Raw genomic sequence first — 9,154 nt, 5'->3', positions numbered from 1 at the left:
TTACAGCTGACTTGTAACAATGCTTCCTCAGCTCTTGTCCCCAAAAGCCCCTCCTCTTCTTGGCTACTTTGATGACATCTTCATCAGATAGATCCACATGAGGGAGTCTTTTGAAGAATTCCACAGGGATTTCAACAATTCCCACCCCATTGTCAATCTTGGCTTGGACAACTCCACACAAGAGATCCACTTCCTTGACATTACCATGCAAATAAATGATGGTCACATAAACACGGTCCTATACTGAAAACCTGTTAGCTGTTATTCTTACCTACATGCCTCTAGCTTCCATCCAGAATGCATCACATGATCCATTGTCTACACCCAAGCCCTAAAATGCAACTTTTTGTTCTCCAATCCAACAGACAGAGACAAACGTCTACAAGATCTCTACCAAGCATTCTTAAAACTACAATATCCACCTGGGGAAGTGAAGAACCAGATTGACAGAGCTACGTGAGTACCCAGAAGTCATCTTTGAGAAGACAATTCCAACAAAGAGGGCAACAGAATGCCACTGGCCATAACCTACAGCCCCTAGCTAAAACCTCTCCAACACATCCAGGATCTACAACGTATCTTAAATGAGGATCCCTTCTCACTGACTTTGGGATGCAGGCCACTACTCACCTATAGATAGACCTCCCCACAGCCTGAAACAGATTCTCACCAGTGACAGAGAGATAGCCGTGTTAGTCTGCATTCTATCAAAACAAAAAAGTCATGTAGCACTTTAAAGACTAACAAAATAATTTATTAGGTGATGAGCTTTTGTCAGACAGAAGTGGGTCTGTCCCACGAAAGCTCATCACCTAAAAATTATTTTGTTAATCTTTAAAATGCTACATGACTGCTTTTTGTTTTGATGGATTCTCACCACTAACCCAAGGACCAATCCCTGCAACAAACACCATTGTCAACTCTGTCCACGCATCTACCCTTGTAATACCATCATGGGGCCTAACCCCATCAACCATCCCATCTAAGGCTCATTCACCTGTACATCTCTTAATGTGGTATATGCTATCATTTGCCAGAAATGTCCTCCTGCCATGTACATTGGACAAACTGGACTGCCTCTGTGTAATAGAATACATGGACACAAATCAGACATCAGGAATGATGACCTACAAAAACTAGTGGGAGAACATTTTAACTTTCCTGGGTATACAGTTATAGATGTAAAAATGATCATCCTGAAGCAAAAAAGCTTCAAAAACAGGTTACAGCGTGGAACTGCTAAACTGCAATTCAAATGCAAATTTGGCACCGTCTGAATAGGAACTGAGAATGGTTTTCTCATTTTCCAGGACTGATGTAACACTCCTGTTTCTGTATCCCTACTATGTTTCTTTTTTCTTTCACTTCATGCATCTGATGAAGTGAGTTGAAACTCATGAAAGCTTATGCCACAGCAAAATTATTAGTCTTTACCGTGCCACTAGACTCCATTTTTTCCCCCTTTTTTGGAGATAATCAAATAAGATACATTTCAAGGGCTACTGATCTATAGCTTTTATTGGTCACTTACTTTGATTAGCACGTATTGAACAAACACTGAACTAGACCTATATGACTGGTTGTGTAGACACACCAGAAGAATGAAGTCCATATCCCTGAGATTTGATTTAAATCAAATGGTAGAAGGTGGAGGCAGCAACAGTAAACCTACAGGCCTAATGCAAAATCTGTACCAGCAATGAGAACTATGTGAATAAAAATCCCCAGGAACTTTCATCTTCAAATTTTCCACTGGGTGTACATCTTGTTCTAGTAACCCTTTACAACCCACTATAAGTTTCTAAAGGCAAGTAAACAGCCCTCTGAAGTCCAACAGCTTTCTAGTAAACACCATGTGCTTGAGGCTTGACCATCTTCTGCCACTATCTTAGTAAAAATGATTATTTATCCCTTTAACAGCAGCCATAGAAATTAACTGCATGCCACAGCAACTATTTTAATCACTCTAAATCTACATGGCCCACAATTTCTCCTGTTCCATCATGGAACCACTCTCTTTTAAAGACCAAATCTGCCCTTTGATCAGCTTCAGTGCAACCATCTGGTCCTAGTGGAATAGTTTAGTTATACTGTTCAGAAAATACTCTGGATCTTGATCCTTAGGGCCTCTGCCAGAGGAAGGGTAAGTTGAGTGCAGTGTGGTTTTGCACAGTCTACAGAATGCAACAGGAATTGAAATATAAAGATTGGTGGCTGCTTGGGTTAGTGGTCTGTGAGTTGTTTGTGTAGTAACTTACATCTCAGACTGTCATTGTGACTTGTAGGCATTAATGAATTAGACCCTTAAATAATACATTAAGGTGGGTAAATATGGTTTCAGGTGAGGAAACTGAGGCCTGTTAAGGTGCAGGTTGCAATTACCACATTCAGCTGTACAGTATGGGTCAGCAATGCCTGGCACAGATGCCAAGAGTGGCACATGAGCCGATTTTCACCAGCATGCAAGGTGGGAACTCAGCCATGCCCCTCCTCCCCCATGCGGCTGGGAGCTTGCTCAAAGCCATGCTGCCTCAGGATTAACAAACAACCAGCTAATGCTACCAACCACCACCTAAATGGTAAAGCTCTGCCTCTTCATTTATTTATTAATGAAGCTGTTGTAAGTAGGACTCTTAATGACTCTTAAAAATATCACCCGTGCTTCGACTGTTCAGAGAGGTCAAATTTTGGCACTCTGCCTCGGAAGGGTTGCTGAGCTCGGCTTTAGTGTCACATTGGGGTGACTTTCCGGGGGTGTGCAACCAACTGCACCTGTCTTAAAAATTGTGCAGTATATGCTGCTTCTTTCAGTCATTTGATCCACAGACTGGGTTCAGGGATTCTATGATCTAGCTCTCCTGTGTAGGCTACTGTGAACAATAATGCTATCTTGGCTGAATCCTTACACTAGTCCTACCTAAAGAACTGTTCAAAAATCCACATAATACACTGTTCTCACAGAGAGAACATACCAGGTATTACACTGATAAGAACAGAAACTACACTTTATCTTAGCCCTAAAAAGACCGAGAGGCGAATTAGAAGAGAATTAGTTAGATCAGGTTTCTTTGTACGTTTGCTTGAAAAGTGATCAGTTATGAGGATTTTAATATAGCAATACATAAAACTATAATGGGTAGGGATGGAGTCCTGTAATATGTCTGATCCCCAATCTTCCGCAACTAGAAGAGCTAAACCAGCCACGCCTACTGAGATGTCTAATTCCTTGAACCTATATCACTGAAAACTATACATTAACAGAGAGAAAGCCGTGCTAGTCCACATACTAGCAAAACAAAAATGCAGTTTTTGGTTTGAAAACTATATCATGGACCATTCCTAGCTTCCCTGCTTCGATGAGCTATCAGAACTGAATGTAGTGTGGGCAAGGATAGCAGGTTTGTATAATTTTCGGTAGTTCCCAGAATCATTCCAAGTCTCACCACCCCACCCGGCCGGCGCCTACCTTGTAAGTTGATATATATAGAGTTTTAAAGCAATGTAAACACAGACTGGAAAGTCCCTCTCCCCATCCCCCCAATACATAGCACCAGGGTTCCCTGCACTCAGGTCACTTCCCCACCTGGGCTGTGCTGAGGCATCAGCAGGTGTGTTCTCCTCCCTCTCCTTGTGCGCCCGCTGGGCTGCCTGAGGTAAAGGAGCAGCCGTCCAGTGTAGGAGCAAGCCACAGTACCAGCTGCTTTATGCATCCAGGTGGGTCAGTTTCCCCACATGGTTGCAGAAGGGGGCACAGGAGTGCAAGGGGTAAGAGTGAAGGGGAACAAAGCAGAGGGCAGAGTGCAGGGGCTGGGGCACCGGAGGGAGGTGCTGGCATTAGGGGCAATGGGAGCATAGGTCAGGGAGGGAGGTGCAGGAGTTGGTGGAAGGGAGTGTGAGCAGCTTAGGAAGCCTTTTGGGGACCAGGGGCAATGGCAAAAGGGACCAATGCAAATTTGCCCAGGGTTCCATTTTCCCTCAGGCCAGCCCTGTGCAAGACACTGACCCAAGAAGCCTCCTCAGGCAGCAGACAGCAGGTCAGGTGTAAGGTCTGCCTCTCCCCTTGCACTACAAGAACCCCTCTCCTTGTTGTTCCGTTGTGGGAGTGGGCTGAGAGAGCAGGAGCTGCCAATCCCCCTCCCCTCCTACCACCACCCCCCACTCTTCCCCACAGATGGAGAAGATGGGGGTCACCTGCTGCCTCAGAGAGTGGTCGTTTGCAGGTCCTTTGCAGCTCTGCTTGAAGCAGCGTTCACACTCCGAAACCTGGGTCTCTGAACATTGCTGGAACTGAGCACCAAGGCATGAATATTCAGCAGCCCATATAGGTTGCATCCGATAAATGCATGGTTACCTTTGACTCAGGGAAATTATTTTGTTAGTCTTTAAAGTGCTACTGGACTGCTTTTTTGTTTTGATAGAGTATAGACTAACATGACTCCCTCTCTGTCACTATAAGACAGGAGGACTCTCATTCTGGAAACCCACTCTGCCATTTCTAGTCACTTTCTTTTCTTTTTTCTTAAAGAATTTCCAGACCCTTTACTTTTCATATTCTCAACTTCAGTTGTATATAAATGAAGTGTCTTGCTGTGTGGGCAAATGCTAACCTGAAAAATAGGTGAAAGAGGACTACAGGGATAGACCGTGGAGGTGATTTGCTAAACAATGACGCAAAGTGTCATAATCTGGCCCAGGCCTGCTCTCTGGATGGATCCCATCCCAAGCTGCTGCCAGGGGTTCCTACTGCTGAGTTCCCACATGCTGAGAAGCCCCCAGGGGGTTGGTAGTGACTGGACACGTCCAGTGTTCCCTGTATGCAGGGGGCTTGTGCAGCCTCGCAGGAGAGTGTCAGGTGCAGGCCAGCTGATTAGGAGCGCACCCACAAGTAGGTTTGTGCTGTTATTGCGGGTGCACATTTGCACATGCTTTGGTGCACATTAAAATTTATTCTCATGTGGAAAAGATGAGAAGGACCATTGGTCACTTCCTAGCTTTCTGGGTCTCAAGGGTGCTTTCCTAGATGCAGTCCTCATGTCTGATGCCCTGCATAGGCAGTGGGATATTGCAATCCAGCTGCTTAGTCCCTGGAATTGGTCTAAGCCTCCTTCCCAAGCCCCCATTGCTCAGGCATGTTCCACAGTCTGGCAGTCTGTGGGGTGGGAGTTCTGGTTTCCTAGTTACTCTCTTTAGGAAAAACAGGGCAGTAAAAGCAGGGATACAGGAATTCCTTTTGCTAAGTTGTTAATATGCATAAAACTTGCTGTCAAAAGGACCAGGAGAGTTACTTATCTTCTGCACACAGCCCGTCTGGTCTGATCTCACCATGACTGAGACCAGAGCTGTCCTGTCCATAGGACAGCTTGGAGTGGGTGCCCTAAGCCCCACACTTTGGTCCGCACCATGGAGACCACGTGAATCATCCTGTGGATGGGGTGGTCCCCCATGGGGCCCAGGGCAGCCTGGAGGATTACCTGGAGAGGGACTGGCATGGGGTGGCAGTGGGGGTTGCCATGGTGGCAAGTGCCAGAGCAACCTGGCAGCCTTCTCTGCTCTGCCTTGCTGCCTACTGGCAGCCCGCCACGCTCCACTTCTCCACCAAGATCTCTGATATGGAATACAATGCTTAGAAAGGAGTCTATTAACATGGAGTCCTCCACTGTAAACATCTCACTCTTACAAATCTCTTTTCTGCCATTTTCACTCATTCGCCCACTGGCCCTTTGAAGGAACACGTCTTGGCAAGCACCTCGGTCATGGTGAGTGAGGGGAAGCGGGTAGCGGCATCTGTGCTCATGGGCAGCAGAAATTGCAGCTGGGGCTTAGAAATTCCCTTTGCAGGCACAAGCATAGCTCTAATTATGCCACACTTCTCCCCAGGCAAGTGAGGAAACTTGGGCAGAACTTCTCCAGGCTTCTCGCCCTGCTCATTATGCAGTCTACCTATGTTCTGCTTTGCCTCCTGCACAAGTGATTGATGGATGGTGCAATAGGGGTCTTGACAAAGCAGTACTGGCACGAAATCTGCAGCAGAAAATGTATAAATCTCTCTCCGAAACTTTCAGTAGCCTCTCTCTGTTGGAGTCCATTGAGATCATGGCAAGCAGCAACATGCTGCTCAGATATATGGATTATCTACACAGGGTATGTGCAGCTCATTGAAACACAGCCTCCCACTTTCCCCAGCACTCCACAAGCCACAGCCTCTCACCCGGTGTCTCCTCCTCTGCTTCCCAGTCCCCAGAAAGTGACTGCTCAGACGGGCTATATCCCTCACCAGCAGAAAATTCCTCCTGGCTGCCAGAGACGCTCAGTGACACCGGAGGAGCCCTTGGTCCTCAGCTACCTCAACCTCTTCATCTACAATTTCAACCTCTGAGTGAGATCCTCCGTGTACTGCCTCTGGGCCCCCCCGGAAGTCTCTACAGGGCTCCTGGCGGCAGAGATGGGGTCACTGCCAAGAATAGCATCTGGCTTCTTATAGAAATGTCAGGTCTTTGGTGAAGCATCAGAGTGTTGGTTTGCCTCATGGGCCTTGTGATAGGCTTGTTCTTTAATCTTTGCTCGCCACTGCTGTGTGAACCTCTCATCACCCATTGTTCACACAAAGCTTAAGAAATGTGCCCATATGTATTCCAATTCTTTTGCAAAGCAAAGCAAAACAAGCAGTCCTGTAGCACCTTAAAGTGTAACTATTTTATTTGTTAGGTAATGAACATTTCGTGGATGAGCAGATTCTTCTTCAGATTCTTTGTTTTTCAATGATGCAGACTAACTTGGCTACTTCTCTGAGTCCGTTTCCTGCGGGTCACTTGTAGCTGGGCCTGGACAGATGCCTCTCTATATACTAATCAGATCCAACAGCTCCGGGTCAGTCCCAGCTGGAGAGTTTTTGCTGCGATAGCCAGGCATGGGCACCTGGGAAGATACCATGTGACCACTGAATGTTGAGCCAGCAAGCGGGATGGAGCTGGAGGGGGAGAAAGTTCCAAGCTCAGGCAGGCAGAAAAGGGATTTAAATTTCACATGGCTTTTAACTGGGTGGGGCATGTAACTAGTCAGCTGGGTGTACTCCTGACCAGAAAAGATGCTTTGGACCTTCAGGACACTTCTTGGAGGCCTGAATCGGTGAAAAAAACACCTTACGGTGCCTACACTGGATATTTCTTAACAACACAGGAAGAGGAAAAAACAATAGTTCCTCATGGAACCGGAAGTTTTTGCCAACAAAGATGGCCATTCTTCATGACAAAAGTCACTTTGCAGTGTGAAAGCTTATGCATCCTTGTCGACAAAAGGCCCTTTTCCTCAACAAAACTTGCCAGTGTACACAAGCCTTGAATAATAGGGAGAAAATCAGGCTTGCTCTCCAAGAATCCTCTAGCCATCCAAGAAAGACAAACCATCTATATTGGAGAGTTTGTGCACAGAAAAATAGACAGATTATTTTAAAGGCGAACAACAGGTCACATTATGACTGGAAAGGCTTCTAATGACACTGTGTCATGGACAGGTGATGACTTCCGAGACCCTGGAAGAGTGCACAAGAAAAAGAATATCTAAACAATAGTCTCTGGAATCCTAGGCAGTAAATGATAGTCAAGAATATGCCTGGTTTAAAATGCAGTTACAATCAGAAAAGACTGAATTGAAAGGCGGGTATCTCGCTCCACTGATTGCCTCCTTTGTATCCAGACATATCTAATAAGCTTTGTCCAGAATTAAGAGACTTCTCCCAATACAGAATCTTTGCTGAAATAACTTGTGGATCTCCCAGAGATCTTAACTAAATTATGCATATACTACCTTTGATATTGACAGGAATGGGACACATCCTACTTAATTTGCTTCATTAAATGGTGCTGTTAGTAACAAATAACACTTTTTTTCTCCCTTCTTTCCCACCCCCTTCCTGCTATGCAAACCCTGGATTCTGTTTTCCCCACTCCATTCATCTGAGGAAGTGGGTTTTACCCTAATAATTTTTTTAGTCTCTAAGGTGCTACAAGGTTGCTTGTTATTTGTGATGCTACAGACTAACATAGCTACCCCTCTGAGACTTGTTTTGTCAGCGTCTGTCTTTGAGATTGTGGGCCCCTTGAGGTAGGAGATATTCTTTTCTATAGTCATAGCTGGTGCTTAACAAGTAATGTGTGCAACTATCCTCTGTAACATGCAGATCAGGATGAGGTCTACTCTGCAGAATATATCATCCCATAATTGTCCATCTCAGACTTGAACTTTTCCGTGAAGCATGGACTGCTGTCAGAGACAGGATACTGGGCTATGTATGGATCTCAGGTCTCTTCCGGTCTTGCAGTTGCTACATTCTTATTTGCAGAACAAACAGCTTGTTTCCTACTATACGGGTGGCTTATATTACCTGATCATGTTGCCTGCCAAATGCTGCTTTCACATTCTCCATTACTGGTGCCAACATGTAACCTCAGGCATTAGGTCAAAGGGTAAGTCCCAGGTCTTCCCATGCAAGAAAAAATCAATGTAATGTCGCAGAAGACAGAACAAGCAGAGCCGAAGGTCACAGTGCTAGTTGCTCTTTGAATTTGGATGCTTGAAAGAACATTCACATACAAAGGATGTGGAACAGAATTACTTACAGCCATACAGGGCCTAGATAGCCTGTACCAAGCTGCAAACCTTGACTTTTGAATTAACTAAGGTTACAGGAGTAATTAGACTTCTTGGTTCTGGACTTTTTGTTTCTGGATCATCTCAGTACAGAGGGAGGTAAGTTCCAAAGCTTGGATCCAAATCTGAAGTGTGACTTGCCTGAAGGTGGGGAGCGTTTTCACTTATTTTTGTTTTGCTTCAGATGCAACTACTAGATACGAGAAAATTGAGCATTCCCTTGGTTCTTCACATGTGCCATAACAAACATTTGCAGTTAAGATGAATGTGTGACACAAAAAGCTGTGAATTCCTGGTGATTTTTTGAACCTAGTGAATGCGAGAGATTGTTTAGAACATGCTCAAGCTAGCAAAAATTAGAACTGAGCAATAGTGCTCTGGCTGCTGTCATTTAACAAAATGTGGGTGGCACAAATGCTCTTTTTCAGAAGGGTGCGTGTGGATATTTGGCTGAGTTGGAAATATGTATTTGTCCTGTTGCATATGTGGTTTCCATTCTCCCTACTTT

General features: G+C 45.2%; 1 pseudogene; it reads right to left on the bottom strand.

Moving 5' to 3' along the window:
• Positions 1 to 2,857: 2,857 nt before the first annotated feature.
• LOC142009847 (U2 spliceosomal RNA) lies at positions 2,858 to 3,038 on the bottom strand (annotated as a pseudogene).
• Positions 3,039 to 9,154: the final 6,116 nt, after the last annotated feature.

The sequence above is a fragment of the Carettochelys insculpta genome, chromosome 2, assembly GCF_033958435.1.
Source record: "Carettochelys insculpta isolate YL-2023 chromosome 2, ASM3395843v1, whole genome shotgun sequence".
Lineage (NCBI taxonomy): Eukaryota > Metazoa > Chordata > Testudines > Carettochelyidae > Carettochelys > Carettochelys insculpta.
This window is presented reverse-complemented; position numbering and strand designations above follow the sequence as displayed.